Consider the following 17,464-nt stretch of genomic DNA (forward strand, 5'->3'; position numbering starts at 1 on the left):
GCCGCCTGTGTGACAAGTTCACCAAACGGACCTCCGATACTGACATTGGAAATCGGCAGGCGCACGTTTCGTGCTGCCACGGCCTGTTTAAGCCAGACACACTGTCCCGTCAGCTGATCCGGTTAAACGTACGAAGGGTGGATCATGTATACCGTCGCTACGGAGTTGCGAAGAACTCGGCACTGTTTACCGTTGACCACTAGCTCACGTGGCTACGGCTCTAGAAACTGCCTGCTGCCCTCACTCTCATCTAGCACGTGAAAGACGAGTTTTCCCTTCTTGCAACTCGCAGCAAAATGTCCCGTCTCACCACAGTTGTAAAACCCAGCCTGTCTGCGTGCTTCAAAAGCTATCTTTTTGCGCTGCTCCCCAGCGTCTTCTGCTCTCTTTTCGTTATCGCGGCCAAGGTTCCCTATCCACGACGACTTCCCTTGCTCCACCGTCTTCCTGGGGAGCTCTGCCTTTCGGCCCTGTCTTATCAGGCTGTAAGGTGAAGCGCTCAGTCGGCGTGGACGACGATGATGACGACGTCGCGGACACATGCCAGTGAAGGGATTGTCCTCGTTTTGGCAGGGCCCAAAAAGAAGTGACAGGCTACACGAGTCGATGACAGCGAACGCGAGTGACCTATGAGAGCCGGCCACAACGGAGCGGTGACGAGGCCAGAGGGGAACGAGGAAGGACGGCCATTCCAGTGGAAGAGTTCCGAGAGAATGGTTCAAGGAGAGCAGCGTCTAGGCGCAGATCGAGAGCTCATCGGCTCCCGGGGACCCAAGCTCGGAGGGATCTACCTGACGCCAAGGCCTCCTCTGACCAGCGTCCTATTCCCCAGTGTCCTGGCCCGTGGCAGGCACACGCGCCGCGTCGTGCCCCGGTTTTGAACGACCACGGCCTGGAGATCATCGTCTACCGGCGGCTACCGGGTGCCGACTGCCCGCGGCCTTCGGTGACGTGGAGCGCGGTGGTGACCAGGTTCCGGCCACGACCGCTCCCGCAAGTACCGTTCGTGGAAGAGCTGCCACGGAGCTGCATCGTCAGCGGCCCAACACGCGAGACTTCCTGACGCGGCCCTCAGCGCAACGCAACGCGACACCCCGACGCCCCGAGTACTAGGCCATGTCACAGTGAACTCTTTCTGAACTTTTCTGTGGCGCTTTTGTGGCGTTTAGAAGTATAGCTTTTTCTGCACATTAGTTAGACGTTTTGGGTTTCTTGATGTCACGTTTGTAGAATGGTTATTTCTTTTGGGTTTTGCGAGCTCTTTGGTAGTCTATCGTCTATGTAATATTGTCTGCGTCGTGCTTGGTTCTGTAATACATGTTGTCTTTATAACCTCTCAAAGCGCCCTCTTCTCATTAACTGGTGCCTGTGGCTACCCCCCGTCGCCACTGAACACACCCTACTCAAAATCCTGCAGAGGGGGTTTCTCCCCTCCTCACAAATTTGGTGTCCACGGCAGGACGATGGCGTTTGCGCATTGAGTGGTTACGGTGCGACAGGTATCCCTTTATTGGTGTACGATTAACGTGCAGGAGTTAGTTGCCACCGGGGAGCGTCTTTGGTTGCGTGAGGCGGAGTTGTGTGCGTGGGTTGACGATGCTCTAGCGAAAGCGCGAGATGAGAGGGCGGCAGAACGAGAGGCTAGCCGTCAGGAGCGCGAAGCTGCCCGAGTGCGACTCGAGCAGGAAGAAAAGAACCTACAGCTAATACTCAGGTTGGCAGAAATAGGGGAGAGTAGAGGCTCTGGGCCGACTGATGGTGACGCGCATTCTGCGGAAAGCCGTGTCTTTAATGTCAATCCGTACAACTTCATTCCTGTCTTCAATGAAGCTCGTGATGATTTGGACGCTTATCTGAAGCGTTTTGAACACGTGGCGAACGGACAGCGTTGGCCGAAAGAGAAATGGCCACAGCGCTAAGTTTGTGTCTAGTCGGAGAAGCTTTGGAGGTCTTCGGACGGCTGTCTCCTGACGAGTCCGTCGATTATGATAGGACTAAACTGGCACTGCTGCAATGGTTCCATTTTACGACTGAAGGCTACCAGGAAAGGTTCCGGCAGAGCAAGCCGCAAGACAGTGAGACGGCGAAGCAATATGCGACTAGACTAGAGAGTTTCTTCGACCGCTGTGTGGAGATGGCAGGTACTCCTAAAACCTATGACGGAGTACGAGAGTTAATTGTCTCGGAGCAATTCCTGACCAACTGCCACACCTCGTTAGCAGTTTTCCTACGGGAAATGGACTGCACGAAAGTCGCGGAAATGACGCAGGCCGCCGATCACTTACTCGAGGCCCAGCATCAAATCAACCTGCTGCGCTTTAAGGAAACGCAGGACGCTGGGTCGTCAAAGGAGGCGAGGAATATGACGAACCTAGCCAGAACACCTCGGTGCTTTTTGTGTGACAAGGTGGGTCACCAAGCCTCAGATTGTCGGTCGAGGCCAAAGAAACCGTACTGTTCGGATTGCCGCCGAGTGGGCCATAACGTCAAGTCTTGCCCTAAACGAGCTAACAGCAAGGAGGCGGAACCTTGCGGTATGTCACAAACAGAACGCCAATGCGTGTCTTCGAAAGACAGGGAGGGGAGTCCTCTTTGTGATCATCCCTGTCCAGAGAGGGGGCAAGAAACGAGGGTTGCCCGCGCGGTACAAAAAAACTCCACGAGGCCTCGACTTCCAGTGCTCGAAGGGGAACTCTTCGTGAAGAAGGTTTCTGTGTTGCGGGACACCGGAAGCAATACATTGGTGGTCCGTAGGTCCCTGGTTACCGATTCGGCGATGACAGGGACAAAAGCTTCACTGCTTCTAGCAAATGGCGAGAGCGTCGAGGTCGAAGAGGCATTTGTGGAAGCATTAACGCCTTATTTCTCTGGAAAGGCTACCGCAAGGTGTATGCAGACGCCAATTAATGATGTCATTGTGGGAAATATTCCAGGGGCACGCGACGCCTCAGATCCGGATCCCACGTGGAGGGAAAAGGGCAGCTTATCATGCGCCGCAGAGACAAGTGGTGACGTGACTGCCGCACCCTTCACCCAAGTCGTCATGGGGACGAAAGGACCAACGACACGCAGAAGGAGCCCAACAGGGGTCTTGAACGTCATCCAAGTAACCGCGCAGGAGCTTCGGCGGGAACAAGATAAAGACCCGACTCTACGGATATGTTGGGAGAGGGTTGGAACACTCGTAACAGGAAAGTGAGCGGGGGTTCTCACGTTTTTCGTCAAAAACGGACTTCTGTGGAGGCAATACACCAGGCGGCACAGAAAGTGTGCCCCAAGACCGGCCCGTCTATGGCCGCTTTCTGGCATGTCCGGCCAACATCCAGGTTCTGGAAGCCACTGGTCATGCGTTGAACGGCCAACATTCGGCAACCAGCGCTTCGGTATTTTTCCGTCCGCCCGTGTCCGGACGCACAACGGCAGCTAAACGGCTGCCAGATATTCAGGTCTCTTACGGCTGCCGATTTTGAGAAAGAGAACGGCCGAAGTACGGCCTTAGGGCATCCGTTTTTTCTTCGGGAAGCGGTAATCGGCCGAAGCACGGCAAGTGACCGGCCACAGAACATGCGTATTCTTGCGGCAGTGGGTGTTCGAAAGGAGACCGGCCGGAGCGCGGCTGCCGTGCATTCGTTGTTTCAACGGTGAACCGCGCGTCCGGCGGTAGAATATTCGTTTTCTTCGGCAACCAGTGTTATGAATTATACCGGCCGACGTACGGCCCCAGAATATAGGTTTTTCATTCGGTTAGCTGTCCTCGGCCGAATTACGGCAAGCGAATGGCCACAGAATATTTGGCAACCGGTGTTCAAGAGGAGACCGGCCTACGTAAGGTATCTGGTTATACGTCATTTTTTCGGCAAACGGCGTACAGCCGAACAACGGCACGCGCCTGGGCGCCGAGATTTCATGCACAGACGTGTTTGGACTTCCGACCGGTTTTTTCCTGGGGGGAGAAAAAGCCGTGAGGGAGCCGAACGACGGGGCCGCGTTTTTCATCCGCTCCGTGTTTCTACGTTTTAAATGAACGAACATCGTTTGTCAAACAGTAATGAGTGTTCTCGGTGAACGGGCAAGGTGCAAGGACTCACTGGACATTAGCAGGGAACCTTTTAGGCCATCGAAATGTCATTTATTGACACAAGGAGGCTGTGCCACACCGACGGGACAGCTAAGCCTCCCCAGTCATCGCTGCTACCACGCCTCGGCCGCTGGCTTCGTCGACGCATCAGCTCGAGGCTATTTACCCCCTCAAAAAATGGAGAGCACTGGAGACATCGACCCGGCAGAGATGTCCGATCCGAGATGGAGATGGTTCACCAGAATAACTGGCCTTCAAGGGCGTCGAGCAAGCGGCCACCAGGCAGGAGCTAAACCGCTACCATGTCAAGGACTCCCCACCAAAGAAAGGCAAGTGCGAGCAAAAGCGCAAGTTATTGTGCTTACAATTAAACTGCGACAAGCAATGTTGCACTATGTTGTTGGTGATAAACGTAGAAGAGACTCGCTCGTGGATTGGTAGGATCAACTTCATGCCCTGCACTATGTTACTGCACGGATTTTCCGACTGCCTATTTAGAAAAAAAAATTATTTTAAATTTGCGACAACAACAGAGCCTTGTCATTGAGGAAGCCTAGCTGTTAATTTAGTTCCGATGTTGGAAGGTGAGCTTAGCTACTCTTGGGATATGACTCATTTGGTTAAACATAATCGCCAGCATCCCAGCAAACACGGATTTTGACAGGATTTTCTTTCTCAACGCAGATCGTTGAGTTCACGCACGATTTAGCTCTTGCAATAGATAAGCTTAAAGTGGTTGACTGTATATTCTTGGACTGCAAAAAAGCAAATGATGGTGTTCCATATCACCTTCTGCGCAGTACATTTTATCCTATGAACTGAAGGAATCGGTTTTTGCATTCTTATTACTATTGGCCCTATAGCTTTGTTCAAAAGTACTGTGTAGTTTACCGGACTATAGCGAATGAACGTTATTCCGTATACCTGCAGCTTTATTCGAATTTAATAACATCCTGGTCTGCTGATTCAGAAACGTTTTTGGATGTTAAACAGTGTGTTAACGGCACCTTTACAAGAAACCCTTCATTCCAATTGAATACGTATACCGTAAATTATGCTGCTGTAACAACGGCCGAGGAATATAAATACCTAGGAGTTTATTTAGGGAGTGGTTAGAGGTTAAATAGGCAGGTTCACACCATAAAAGTTACGGCTGCATATGTTTTTCTCTTTCTGAGACGAAATTTCAGTGAACCTCCATCTAACTGCAAAGAACAACCGTATTTCACTCATGTGTGCTCAATCTTGGAGTACGCATGTGTTTTCGTGGATCCCTACACCAAAGAGCTGGTTGATACGCTCGAAAACATACAGAATATGTCAGTGCGATTCGTATTAGGTAATTGGCACGCCAACTTAGCATGAGAGAAAGTAAAAGTAAACTGAAATGATTGGACGTGAAAGATCACAGACGAAACCACAGTTGAACTTTTTTCGTAATATCTATCATTCGAAAACTGGAGTAGAAGGGGAGAAGTATGTCCATTCGCCATTCTACATATCGCAAAGTGGGACCGCTAGCTTAGAGCAAATGATCAACTTTCCTTTAAAGGTGACGACTTGCGCGATTCATTTTATTTTACATCAATACTGCAGTGTAATTATCTTCCACGTATGATTACATTAACGCTTTATATTGACGATTTTCAGCGCGCTTTGTAGAATTATTTTGTTATTTTGTCTCATATTTAATGATCAGTGTTATGTATCTCCCTTCTGTAATGCATGCAAAGGCAAGCAAGCATCAAATAAAAAAATAAATAAATAAAACAATGAATAAATAAATAAAATAAATAAATAAATAAACTTCCAGAGGCGCAAGTTTGCCTCCGACGGGTTCAGAACCCTACGCATTCAACCTCGACCAATAAAATATTTATTGCCTTATTCGTTGCAGTATGCAAGGTTTCCTGTATGCATACTACCATTGCTATGTTATTGGTTTGAAACAAATTATGTAACTCTAATTTTACGCCTTTCCTTGCGTGAACACAGAGGGATACAACTGCAGCCACCTGAAGCAGGGCGACATTCGCAACGCGTCTGGAATTTTTTGAACGTAGTATGGCATTAGAAGAAAATTAAGTTCTTTTGGACTATTAAGTGGTGTGGACGTAACTCATGAAAACAACATTAAAATAGATTAAAAATGAAAGTACCGGTTCGCTCCTTCTTAGGATCAGCCCTGCGCAAGATCATCAGAAAAGTTGATCGAGTAGGAAATGTCTTTGCAAGAAAAATGGGCAAAAACTGCACACACTTTTTTGTGAAGGAGTTATATTAAATGCTCCTGAGTGTTTTGTTGAGAACTAAAACGCTTTGTAAAGGCATTCGAGCCGGTTTTATATACATCAAAATTGGTCAAGCAACTGTTATAAAAATAGTTTACGTAGTCATAGCGTGAAAGTGTTCCGGAATATTGTCCTAAAAGAAATAGGGTAAAAGCGGCGCGATTTATCTCTCTGAAATTCAACCCAGTAAAGTATGCGCCCTTAGCCGCCTCCGCCCCCCCCCCTCCTCTTTCCCCGTTTATTACAGGTAAGCCGCCCCGCAGAGGATATCAGGACCTGGACAATACATCTATTCAAGCTCTACAAAGAACTGAATATTTTCTGTGTTCGGCAGTAAAAGAGGCACATTAATTAAAGGAACGACACATTGTGAGCACTGTTTAATAAATGAATTCTGCTGTCGACTGAGGCTGGTAATTAAGCAAGGCTGCGCTGAAAGCTTGACGGCTGGTGGATGCGCGCGAGCTCACTTTGATGTGGCTGGATTGGACCCAAAATGCTGGGTTTGTGCTGCTGCTGCACTGCGCGAATGAGTCATCTACTTGCGCGACATGCAGTGACCGGCCTCGGTACAGTTAACCTACTGTGGCTGAACTGCAATGTCCGTAGCACGGCCGTATTTCCGGCAGCTTTAGTCCGGCTGGAGTCCGACGACCGCATCTCGGCTGTCCTCCGGCGGCCGTACTTCGGCCGTACACGGGTGGCTTTGGAATGGCCGGAGTGCTACGGCTGGAATCTGGCCGAATGAACGTAAGCCGGTCGACTGGCCGACGGACACTGGCCGTTGGACAGCCATGGGAGTACGGCCGCATACGGCCAAAAGGCCCACATTTGGACACGGGCCGAACATGGCTGTCGGAAAACGGCCGGACAGAAAATCACCGGCCAAAGTACACCGGCCTGTTTTAGGCCGAACAGTCTTGTGCTGCCTGGGACGAAATGTCAAAGACTACGTGTTTCAACAGGTCGTAGTCCCGAAGAAGTGTCGTTCCCAAATACTGAGCTTGGGACACGAGAGTCCAATGTCGGTACACCTGGGAATCAAGAAGACTGTTGGGCGTCTGTTGGAAGCCTTTTATTGGCCCGGGGTGCAAGCGCACGCGCAGCGGTACGTCTGATCATGCGACGCTTGCCAGAGGACGTTTCCAAAAGGAAGAGTCCCGAAGGCACAACGTGGGCGCATGCCGCTCATTGATACTCCGTTTGAACGAGTAGCGGTCGATATCATTGGTCCCATATCGCCAAGGTCATCAAAGGGCAACCGATACATTCTGACCTTGGTCGACTTTGCTACCCGCTACCCGGATGCGGTAGCGCTACCAGAGTTTGACTCTGCCACGGTGGCCGAAGGCTTAGTGGAAAAGTTTTCAACCATAGGTTTTCCCAAAGAGATCCACACAGATTGGGCCTCATACTTGAATTCAAAGTTGATGGAGGAAGTTAACCGTATGTTGTCCATCAAACATCTCGGCACTACGCCATACCATCCCATGAGCAATGGTTTGGTTGAAAAGTTCAACGGCACTTTGAAACAGGTGCTGCAGAAATTGGTCCAAGAGCAACCTAAGGCATGGGATCGTTACTTGGCACCTCTCCTCTTTGCCTACCGGGAGGCGCCCCAGTACAGCAAAGGGTTTTCCCCATTTGAGCTCATCTACGGACGGCAGCTGCGAGGACCGTTAACTATCCTTCAAGAACTGTGGACTAGAGAGAATCTCGACGAAGAGTCGAAAACCACATATGGCTAGCTGTTAGACCTCCGCGAACGGCTTGAAAAGACGCTGGAGTCGGCTCGACAAAACTTGCTCTAAGGCCGGGGGTCCCAGAAAAGATAGTATGATCGACGGTCTAAAGCACGATAACTCAAGAGCGGTGATCAAGCTTTGATTCTGCTCCCAACGACTCACAACAAACTACTGATGCACTGGAAGGGATCATTCAAGGTCTGTGGAAAGAAATATTCTTTTGACTACTGGCTCGACCTTGGACACTCCAAAAAGCTATTTCACATCAACATGCTCAAACGATATGAAGAGCGAAAACCGGAGATCACGCTGCAGACCTCATCATTCATCGTGGTGGAGGAAGCAGAATAAGAATCCCAGTTTCCTGACTAGAGCGCTCCTGAGCATTGTGGAGTCGAGTCCATTAAACTTTCGGATAGTCTGGATCACGACCAGAGGAGACAATTGCATGACCTCTTACACAATTTTCACGATATATTCTCGGAGCTTCCGGGAAAGACTAATCTCTTGGACTGCCAATTGGAATTAACCACGGGAAACCACATCAACACACCGCAATATCCTCTAACGTTCAAGGTACAAGAAATTGTAGACAAAGAGGTAAAAGACATGCTGAAACTCGACATCATTGAATACTCCAAATCGCCGTAGAACTCGCCGCTAGTTCCGGTGAAGAAACTGGATAACAGTTATCGAGTTTGCATAGATTTTCACCCCATCAATGACATCCTGGTGGCAGATGCGGAACCTATCCCAAGAACAGACATTATATTTGCGGAGGTCGGAACAAAGGTTTTTTTTTCGAAGCTTGACCTGACAAAAGGGTACTGGCAGGTGCCTTTGGACGAGGCTTCACGGTCAAAGACCGCCTTCTCAACGCATTCTGGGCACTACCAGTTTAAGTACATGCCTTTCGGCATCAATACGACGTCGGCGGTTTTCACACGCCTCATGAGACTGTTATTGCAGGGCATGGATAATGTTGTTCACTACATCGATGATGTTCTGGTCGCCACGAATAGCAGGGAGTAGCATCTCGCGAATCTCCGGGAACTGTTCGGAAGGATTCGGTCCGCTGGCCTGACAGTTAAGCCAGCGTGTGAGCCAGCCAGCGTGAAAAGTGTGAATTGGGCGCCACTTTCGTGACTTTCCTCGGACATCGTTTGGGAGAAGGCAAAATACAACCTGTGGAAGGTGTGGTCACGAAATTCATTGAGTCCCCGAGACCAGAAACCAAGAAGCAAGTACGCTCGTTTTCGGGACTTGCCGGATATTACCGAGACCTCATCCCACGTTACGCTGAAAAGGCACAGCCTTTGGTTGAAATGACCCGAAAGAACGAGAAAAACAAGGTCGAGTGGACCCCTCAACGGGTGCGATCTTTCTAGATTTTGAAGGCTGCCTTGTCTTCTGGACCTGTCATTAGAGCTCCGGACATCCGGAAGACATTTGTACTGTGCACCGACGCATCGGAAAGTTGTTTAGGTGCTGTACTGATGCAAGAGCATGACGGAGTGCTGCACCAGGTTTAGGCCAGCCGCCAACTCCTGCCTCGTGAAACCTGGTACTCAGGCATCGAAAGGGAATGCTTGGCACTAGTTTGGGCCGTGGAGAAATTTTACATTTTTTGTACGGAACAACATTTGTTGTACAGACTGACCATCAGCCGTTGAAATACCTCGCTAGCGCCAAACACCTTAACAGTCGAGTTCTCCGGTGGAGTCTAACTCTACAAGAATATTTATTCAGAGTAGAGTATATAAAGGGGTCCGAGAACGTAGGAGCAGATGACATGAGTCGCCTGTTGCCGCCAACCGATAATTAGGATCATTGAGGTAATAGGGTAACGGTGCAGTGGTTGGTGTTGTTGGGTTCAAGCCAAGTGTTCTTGACGACGTTCTTTTTGTACCTAGTGGTGGCATGACACTGCGAATCGTGAAGTGCTGTGGTGACTCACGGGAGACTTGTAGTGCGCGAGTGCGCGTGACAGTCACTGAATGTGAGTGATTGTGTTCACCGTGTGCGGGATGGTGTTCACCGTGACGCCAACTACGTCTACCTCATAAGACCACCCTGCAGTGATTCTTCCCCTCCTTGTGCAGTTTTTTTTTTTCACGGAAGAAAATACTTTCTAAAGGGGGAACACATGTAAGGCGAAGCGCTCAGTCGAAGGGGACGACGACGACGACGTCGCGGACACATGCCAGTGAAGGGATTGTCCTCGTTTTGGCAGGGCCGAAAAAGAAGTGGCAGGCTACACGAGGCGATGACAGTGAACGCGAGTGACCTATGAGAGCCGGCCACAACGGAGTGGGGACGAGGCCAGAGGGGAACGAGGAAGGACGGCCATTCCAGTTGAGGAGTTCCGAGAGGACAGTTCGAGGAGAGCGGCGTCCAGGCGCAGATCGAGAGCTCATCGGGTCTCGGGGACCCAAGCTCGGATGGATCTACCTGACGCCATGGCCTCCCCTGACCAGCGTCCTATTCCCCAGTGTCCTGGCCCATGGCAGACACACGCGCCGCGTCATGCCCCGGTCCTGAACGACCACGGCCTGGAGATCATCGTCTACCGGGGGCTACCGGGTGCCGACTGCCCACGGCCTTCGGTTACGTGGCGCCCGGTGGTGACCATGTTCCGACCCCGACCACTCCCGCAAGTACCGTTTGTGGAAGAGCTGCCACGGAGCTGCATCGTCAACGGCCCAACACGCGAGACTTCCCGACGCGGCCCTCAGCGCAACGCAACGCGACACCACGACGCCCCGAGTACTAGGCCATGTCACGGTGAACTCTTTCTGAACTTTTCTGTGGCGCTTTTCTGGCGTTTAGAGGTATAGCTTTTTCTGCACATTAGTTAGATGTTTTGGGTTTCTTGATGTCACGTTTGTACAATGGTTATTCCTTTTGGGTTTTGTTAGCTCTCTGGTCGTCTATCGTCTATGTATTATTGTCTGCGTCGTGCTTGGTTCTGTAATACATGTTTTCTTTATAACCTCTCAAAGCGCCCTCGTATGATTAACTGGTGACTGTGGCTACCCCCAGTCGCCACTGAACACACCCTACTCAAGATCCTGCAGAGGAGATTTTCCCCCCCTCCTCACACAGGCCTCTGCCTGAAATCTTTTTGGCAGTCTTTCGGCCCCTGCGTACCTCGACGTGCGACGAACTCTTCGGTTAGCTGAGCTGCCTGATCCACCGTATTTACCCCTGGCCTATCTTGCACCCAGAGTCTCAGGTTTTCTTGTAGACGGTGGTAAAGCTGCTCAAGACCGAATCACTCAACTACCTTGTCGTGCTCTCCGAAAGCCTTTGCCTCTTTGAGCCACTCCTCCATGTTAGCCCTAACTTGTAGGCAAACTTCGAGTACGACACGCGCTTAGCTTTCTCGGCTTCACAGAATTTCTGGCGAAGCGCCTCTACTGACAGCCTGTACTTACGCAGGAGGCTCGACTTTACTTTCTCGTAGTCCTCCGCCTCCTGCTTTGGGAAGCGGGCGATCACGTCGGATGCCTCACCTGGGGAAAGCGTAAGCAGCATTTGCGGCCATGAGTATCAGCTAAACTGGGCCCTCTCGCACGTACGCTTGAAGTTGACCAAAAAAAGACCAATGTCTTCTCCTACGTTGTAGGGTCGCATTAGGTCACACATTCGCAACGCATGTCACTCAGTCGCCGCAGACTGCACGCTTAGCGCGCTGCTGTCACTCTCACGCCTAGATCGAGATACCTCTATGTTAAGACGCTTCATTTCCAGCTCATGTTGTCGCTCACGTTCCCTCTCTTGCCTTTTATCCTCCCGTACCTCACACTGGCGCTCAGCCTCTGCCTCTGCAGCCTGATGTTTAGCGGTCTCCCTTTCATTGATCAGCTCAATGAATTCCGACAGCTTATCATCGTCAGCCCCAATAGCGAGTATAGCCTGTATCAGCTCTGGCTTTCTCACTGCGTCCATAACATTCAAGCGCAACTCTTTTGCAAGCTCCAATAACTGCGGTTTTTTCAACGCCTTTAAATTCATGGCCGGTCTAAAGTACTGCTTTCTCACAGCTCCGAAATTGTTTTGCGCGAATAACCCACGAGACAAAAACACACGCTCTACCAGCTATCCTCAGAAGCCTGGTAAAACTCAGCTAAGAAAAGTCCTACACTCACCATTGACCGCCGTGAATCTGCGAAGTCCGAACCCGGTTTGACGTCCGCGGTGTTGGATCTCGCACCGCTGGCTCCAGGTGTTATGAAGTTGCCATCCGACCGCTGCCAACCAGTTGTTGCGTCGTCGTCATCCCACTGCTGACAACCCGTTGTTGCGACCGGGAATGCTGGCACGAGCCGAGCTCCGTCACCTGCGACATAGGTGTGGTAGCGTGGTGTGAAGCGAGCGGCCACCCGCTGTTGCAGCCGTGAATTCCAGAAGCCGTAGGCTAACGTAACTGTTTACTTCATAGCGAGAGGTGAGTCGAAGCCAAATAACCATGCCCCAACGGGCGAGGTTACAGTAGTAGGCTTGAGCAGAGTGGCAGCAATGGTTCACTGCTCAAACAGCAATAAAACTACAGCGCTTTGGCGAGGTCTATTTATACCGAAAACGCTGACGGTCAAAACAAGCGTTCCTTCTAGATTGTGCATACGCCACGAACGTCACAGACACACACAACACTCTTTCCAGAGTTCGTGAGCAGTCGGTAGCAGCGGCGCACGCTGAGCCCGAGAGAGGGGAGAGAGGAGGACTCTGCGGCGATCGCGGGGCCTCTGCGTCCTTGAAGCGCGTTGAGACGTGCACACATGAGTCACCGACATGGTGGGGCTTGTTTGAACGGAGCACGTAGTGGCTTCGCACCACAGCCAAGAAGGGATGAGACGAAGCCCAACAACGGGCTCACTCGTAACAGCTGCATGATAGCTGCGTTTCGCTTTCCCTTACCCGTTGGTTGCTCTCCGTGAGTTCTTAAGTAGCTATCCCCTGCGTTTATCTACAATCCCAAATTCACTCTGGGTAATTCGCCATGCTGGATAGTTCTTGCAAAAACACTGCGCTAAATTGATATTACGAAGACGAAGGACGGCGGAACACACGATGCACACTTACGAAAGCGTTTTCGTAAGTGTGCATCGTGTGTTCCGCCGTCCTTCGTCTTCGTAATTTCGATTTAGCGCAGTGTTTTTGCAAGAAATAATGTACCAACTAGCCCAGAAGCGAGCTCGCATTGACTATATGCTGGATAGATACTGCTTCAGGAGTACTCTCACTGAAACCATTATTCCCGATTTTTCTGTTTTAAAATTCAACCCGATGTCAGTGGCTTCCTGGCCGCTAATATTTATGAGCCGTTGCATATCGGTTTGGTTATCAACTAAAGAACAATGTCGTGTGCGTATAACATTCCCGGATTACGCTGTTGTTCCCCTTCACCTTGCAGCTTATCCGTTAGGTTGAACCCTACTTGACTTTCTTCCCGTTTCTTTTGTAAGCCTGCCATGTAAAGCATGAACAGTATTGGGATCAAAGGGCATACCTGTTTCACTCCCCTATGGGTGTTGACCTGCTGGGCGCATTTCTGTCCTTCCCATGTAAGGTGCACTCTACTATTTTTATAGTTTGCTATAAGGAACTGCATTACCTCGTTATCTAATCCCCGGAGTTTCTGCATTTTTCACAGCAGTTCTCTTTTTACGTTGTCATTAGCCCCTTTAAAGGGACACTGAAATGAATTTGTCAAGCTCCCGGTTTTGCGTGGACTGCGTAGACTGTCTCAAATTAACACACTTTTCATCGTTTATGCGGTTGATAAGTCGGTAATTATTAATAAAATAACGCGAGAAATAAGAAAACCTACAATGGGCGGTTTGCTGCGGCCGCACCAACTAAAGGCTGTGAAGACAGGAGGAGATGCACCTTGATTGGACAATGCCCAAGGTTAGCATTCAAACCAGTTTCGGTTTTGGTTCTGTAAAACAACATGCTTGACATCCGACGGCATCGTCGGTTGGGCATTCTCGATATCTCAGTAATCGGCGTACCGCGGTTCTGCCATGTTGTCGGCTTTAAAATGCCTAAGATAAGCCTCCCAGGATGGCTTGGAATCGCAGCAATCACTATCCGAGACCTACGCAGTGGATGAACGCCCTGCGAGTCACCGCACACGCTCAAATGCCATGCGCTTTTCCCCATATTTGCAGCTTGCCTCACTCATGCCTGTATCGTAAAACGCGTGTTCGCACCATGTCAAGGGTGTGATGATTTCCGCCTGTGTCGACTGCCCGCAAGCAGCCGGTGCTTATGGCAACAGCACGCCAAAGAGAACTCGCTAGCGCGTCAGTGTCAGCCTGCGTGTATTCTGTGAACTAGTTCGTGGAGCAGTGAACATTCGGCCCAAAAATGGGGAACTTAGTATAGAAAACAACGGCCAAAAAAGAAGGTAACTTACAAAAAAGAAACAATGTACCCTCGGGGATTCGAACTTGTGAATAAAATTCCTAGTGCTCAAGACCCCTCGGCCACCGCCCGGCACTGTCAGAGTTGGAAATATAAGGTATATAACGTATAACCAGTTCACACTTTAGTTTTGGCATTTCAAGCAGCTTAGGTGACTATTTGTTGTATAGCGCTCGTGCAGTACGCGTCCCCCAAATGTCTACAATATCTCACGTCTAGCAATTGAATTTCTTAGACGGAAAAGCGTGCGCAGATATGTGGTCGTGCTGCTGACCGCTGTGCTTGTGGTCCCAGCGCAAATAAGTGCTTCGTGCTACCTAGTTTTACGCTGTACGGTAAAACTATCAGTTGATTTTATTTCCTTAGTACCTATATTTACTTCGCAGACTCTTCTCCCGCCTTCAAGTGGCCTTAGATTAGCGCTGGTGTCGAGCGACCTTGACTTGGAGCTAGATAGAGTGTACAAACTAACAAAGTGAAGAAAGGCGCATTCTGCCATTCACAAACGTTTCGTGGCTTCATTTCAACTCAGCGAACAAATGGCGACGACCCGTCGGCGGCCGGCGGACTAAAAGCGGGGCCGACTGACTCTGCCGGAAGGTCGGCGAGCCGTGCAGTAACTCAGTCACTGGTCAAGCCAAGTCATCACCTCCTGACGTCACACGAAAATGCCACAGAAATTGGCGAGGATGCAGAGAGGAGGACGGCATTTCCGAATTTATTTTTCTAATAAATAAATTTGTATAAACGCGCTCAGAATGGTCGAAACATAGCCTATGGACTCCGGAGTACAATTTGCGCTAGTAATCCCGCAATGTTTACAGATCACTTCAGTGTCTCTTTTATGTCCAAGAACGTAATTCATAATGGTCTATTCTGCGTCTTCGCAAATTCAATGCATTGTGTTATCACGAATAAATTATCATCCGATCGCCTTTCTTGTCTAAATCCATTCGGCAGTTCCCCCAAGTATTTCATTTCCTTCCATCCATGCTTGAATTTCTGATTTTATCGCCTGCATTACCAATCTAGACACCACTGACGTTACTGTGAGTGGTCTGTATGAATCAATACTGGCTTTGGTGCCTCTGCCTTTATATATTAATTTCATCCTTCTTTGTAGACATTCCTCTGTTATTTGTTTGGTTTGTGTCACCTTATCTCTCACCCTCATAAAAGATTCCTTACTTACAGCTCCAAGCATGTTTATTCGTTGCATTGGTATTCCGTCCGGGCCCACTGCTGTCTGGGGGGAAACCTTTTGCTCTGGTTTTTTTTTCAATCAAGGTTGCTCAAACTTGTTCGCCTTTCCGGAGTCTTCTGTGGCGCTGATGTTATAGGTGCTGGCTTCCCTACCTCTATTGCCTAAACTTCTCACTAATCACTCGATGAATAATCGTCAACGCGTGCTCTCTTTCTAAATGTAAATGTAATCTTTCGTACTAAAGGTTGCTTCCCCGGAAGCAGACACTGTGTACAGTGGTTCTCCCTTTACAGGTCGCTTTCTTCATTGTACTGACGCCATTTCCTTGCGGATACGATGTCAGTGAGATTTTTGTGTATCCGGAACTAAAACACCTTCGTGGTAATGAACACTGTGAACGCAGCTAGTGTTTAGCTTTTCCTACATAGTGCATTGCATTTATCCCCCGTATTGTATATATGCGTCAAGCTGTAGTTGCCCATGAAAAATATTCGTGAATGTTTTTTAAGGTGTTTGCATCTCAATTGTGTTCTAGATGAGAGTGTAAATCCTGTTTACCAGATTTCTTTGCCTTTTCAGGCACCGGAAATTACTGGGTAAAATTTACGGCTCTAACCGCAGTTCAGTAACGCTACACTATTATTAAAGTATTCCTGCAGGAACAAAATAGGTACTCTTGCTTGTCCTGAAATATGTAAATGCTCACTCAACTGGAACCTGCCCTTGATCATTACTACATCCTCTTTGCAAGCATACAATTTTATTGGAGCGCAAAGAAGGATTTACAATAACGGAAAGGCGCCAGAGGAGTCGGTAGCATCTTTGGTGCCGAAGTCCCAAAAACGGAATTTGTCTTCTTCACTGTTCCTCGGAAGGCATCACTGATTGGCATGTGGCCTTCTTCCATCCCAAGAGAGCTCACAGGCTCGTCAAAGAGGCGGGCGAGTTTGGCAGATGAGCAACTAACGTCGGCGAGTGAGTCTTCCATCAGGTCCATTCCGATGTTGGCGCCTTCATCATCCCCATTCCCTAGTTGCACGCCCACTCCGGAAAACTCCCTCTGGCTTGAATAGAGGCTTGGCTTGACCAGGTCTTCCCCGTCACCACAAGAGCCACGCCAGGTTCTGCCATCTCGACGTAGGGGCTGCGGTTGGCGGGCTCCTGAAGTCGCCACAAGCCCGGAGGATGACTTTCCGGTCACCTAGCATGCGGACCACACCTCTGAGTAACTTTGCACCGCACAGGTTTCTGAAGAAGGTCCAGCATCGCGCCAATCCTTCTGAGAGATCCAGCCTGGTTGTCGGGACTGTATGCCTCTTAAGGACCATCCAGACGCAGGACCCCACGGCTCGTTCGGCCCGTAGTGCCACAGCTTGCAGGAGGGGAAGATGAGCGTAAAGGTGTAAGGCAAACCGCGTTATAATTTATTAGCTTTTGGTAAGAACGCCGTGGCCGACAGGCTCACATCCGCTCTATGGCGTTACAAGAAAACGTCTTTGCTTAGTTACCCCTGAAAAGGTGGGTTGTTTTACTATTCGTGCCTCAAGCCGAAGAGCACATCGTTTTCTGGCAGGATAGCCATTCTTGTTTCAAGCATAGTATAGTGGCGAATGCAAGGCACGGAACCGTTAAGGTTATCCGAAGTTCTCGCACTGTTCCATGTTTGTCACACCCATCAGCCTTGTACGCTCCATCATAAAAGTTTTGGTTTCCC

This window comes from Haemaphysalis longicornis, unplaced genomic scaffold, assembly GCF_048455015.1.
Source record: "Haemaphysalis longicornis isolate Haplotype H1 unplaced genomic scaffold, Haemaphysalis longicornis Haplotype H1 scaffold_7, whole genome shotgun sequence".
Taxonomy (NCBI): domain Eukaryota; kingdom Metazoa; phylum Arthropoda; class Arachnida; order Ixodida; family Ixodidae; genus Haemaphysalis; species Haemaphysalis longicornis.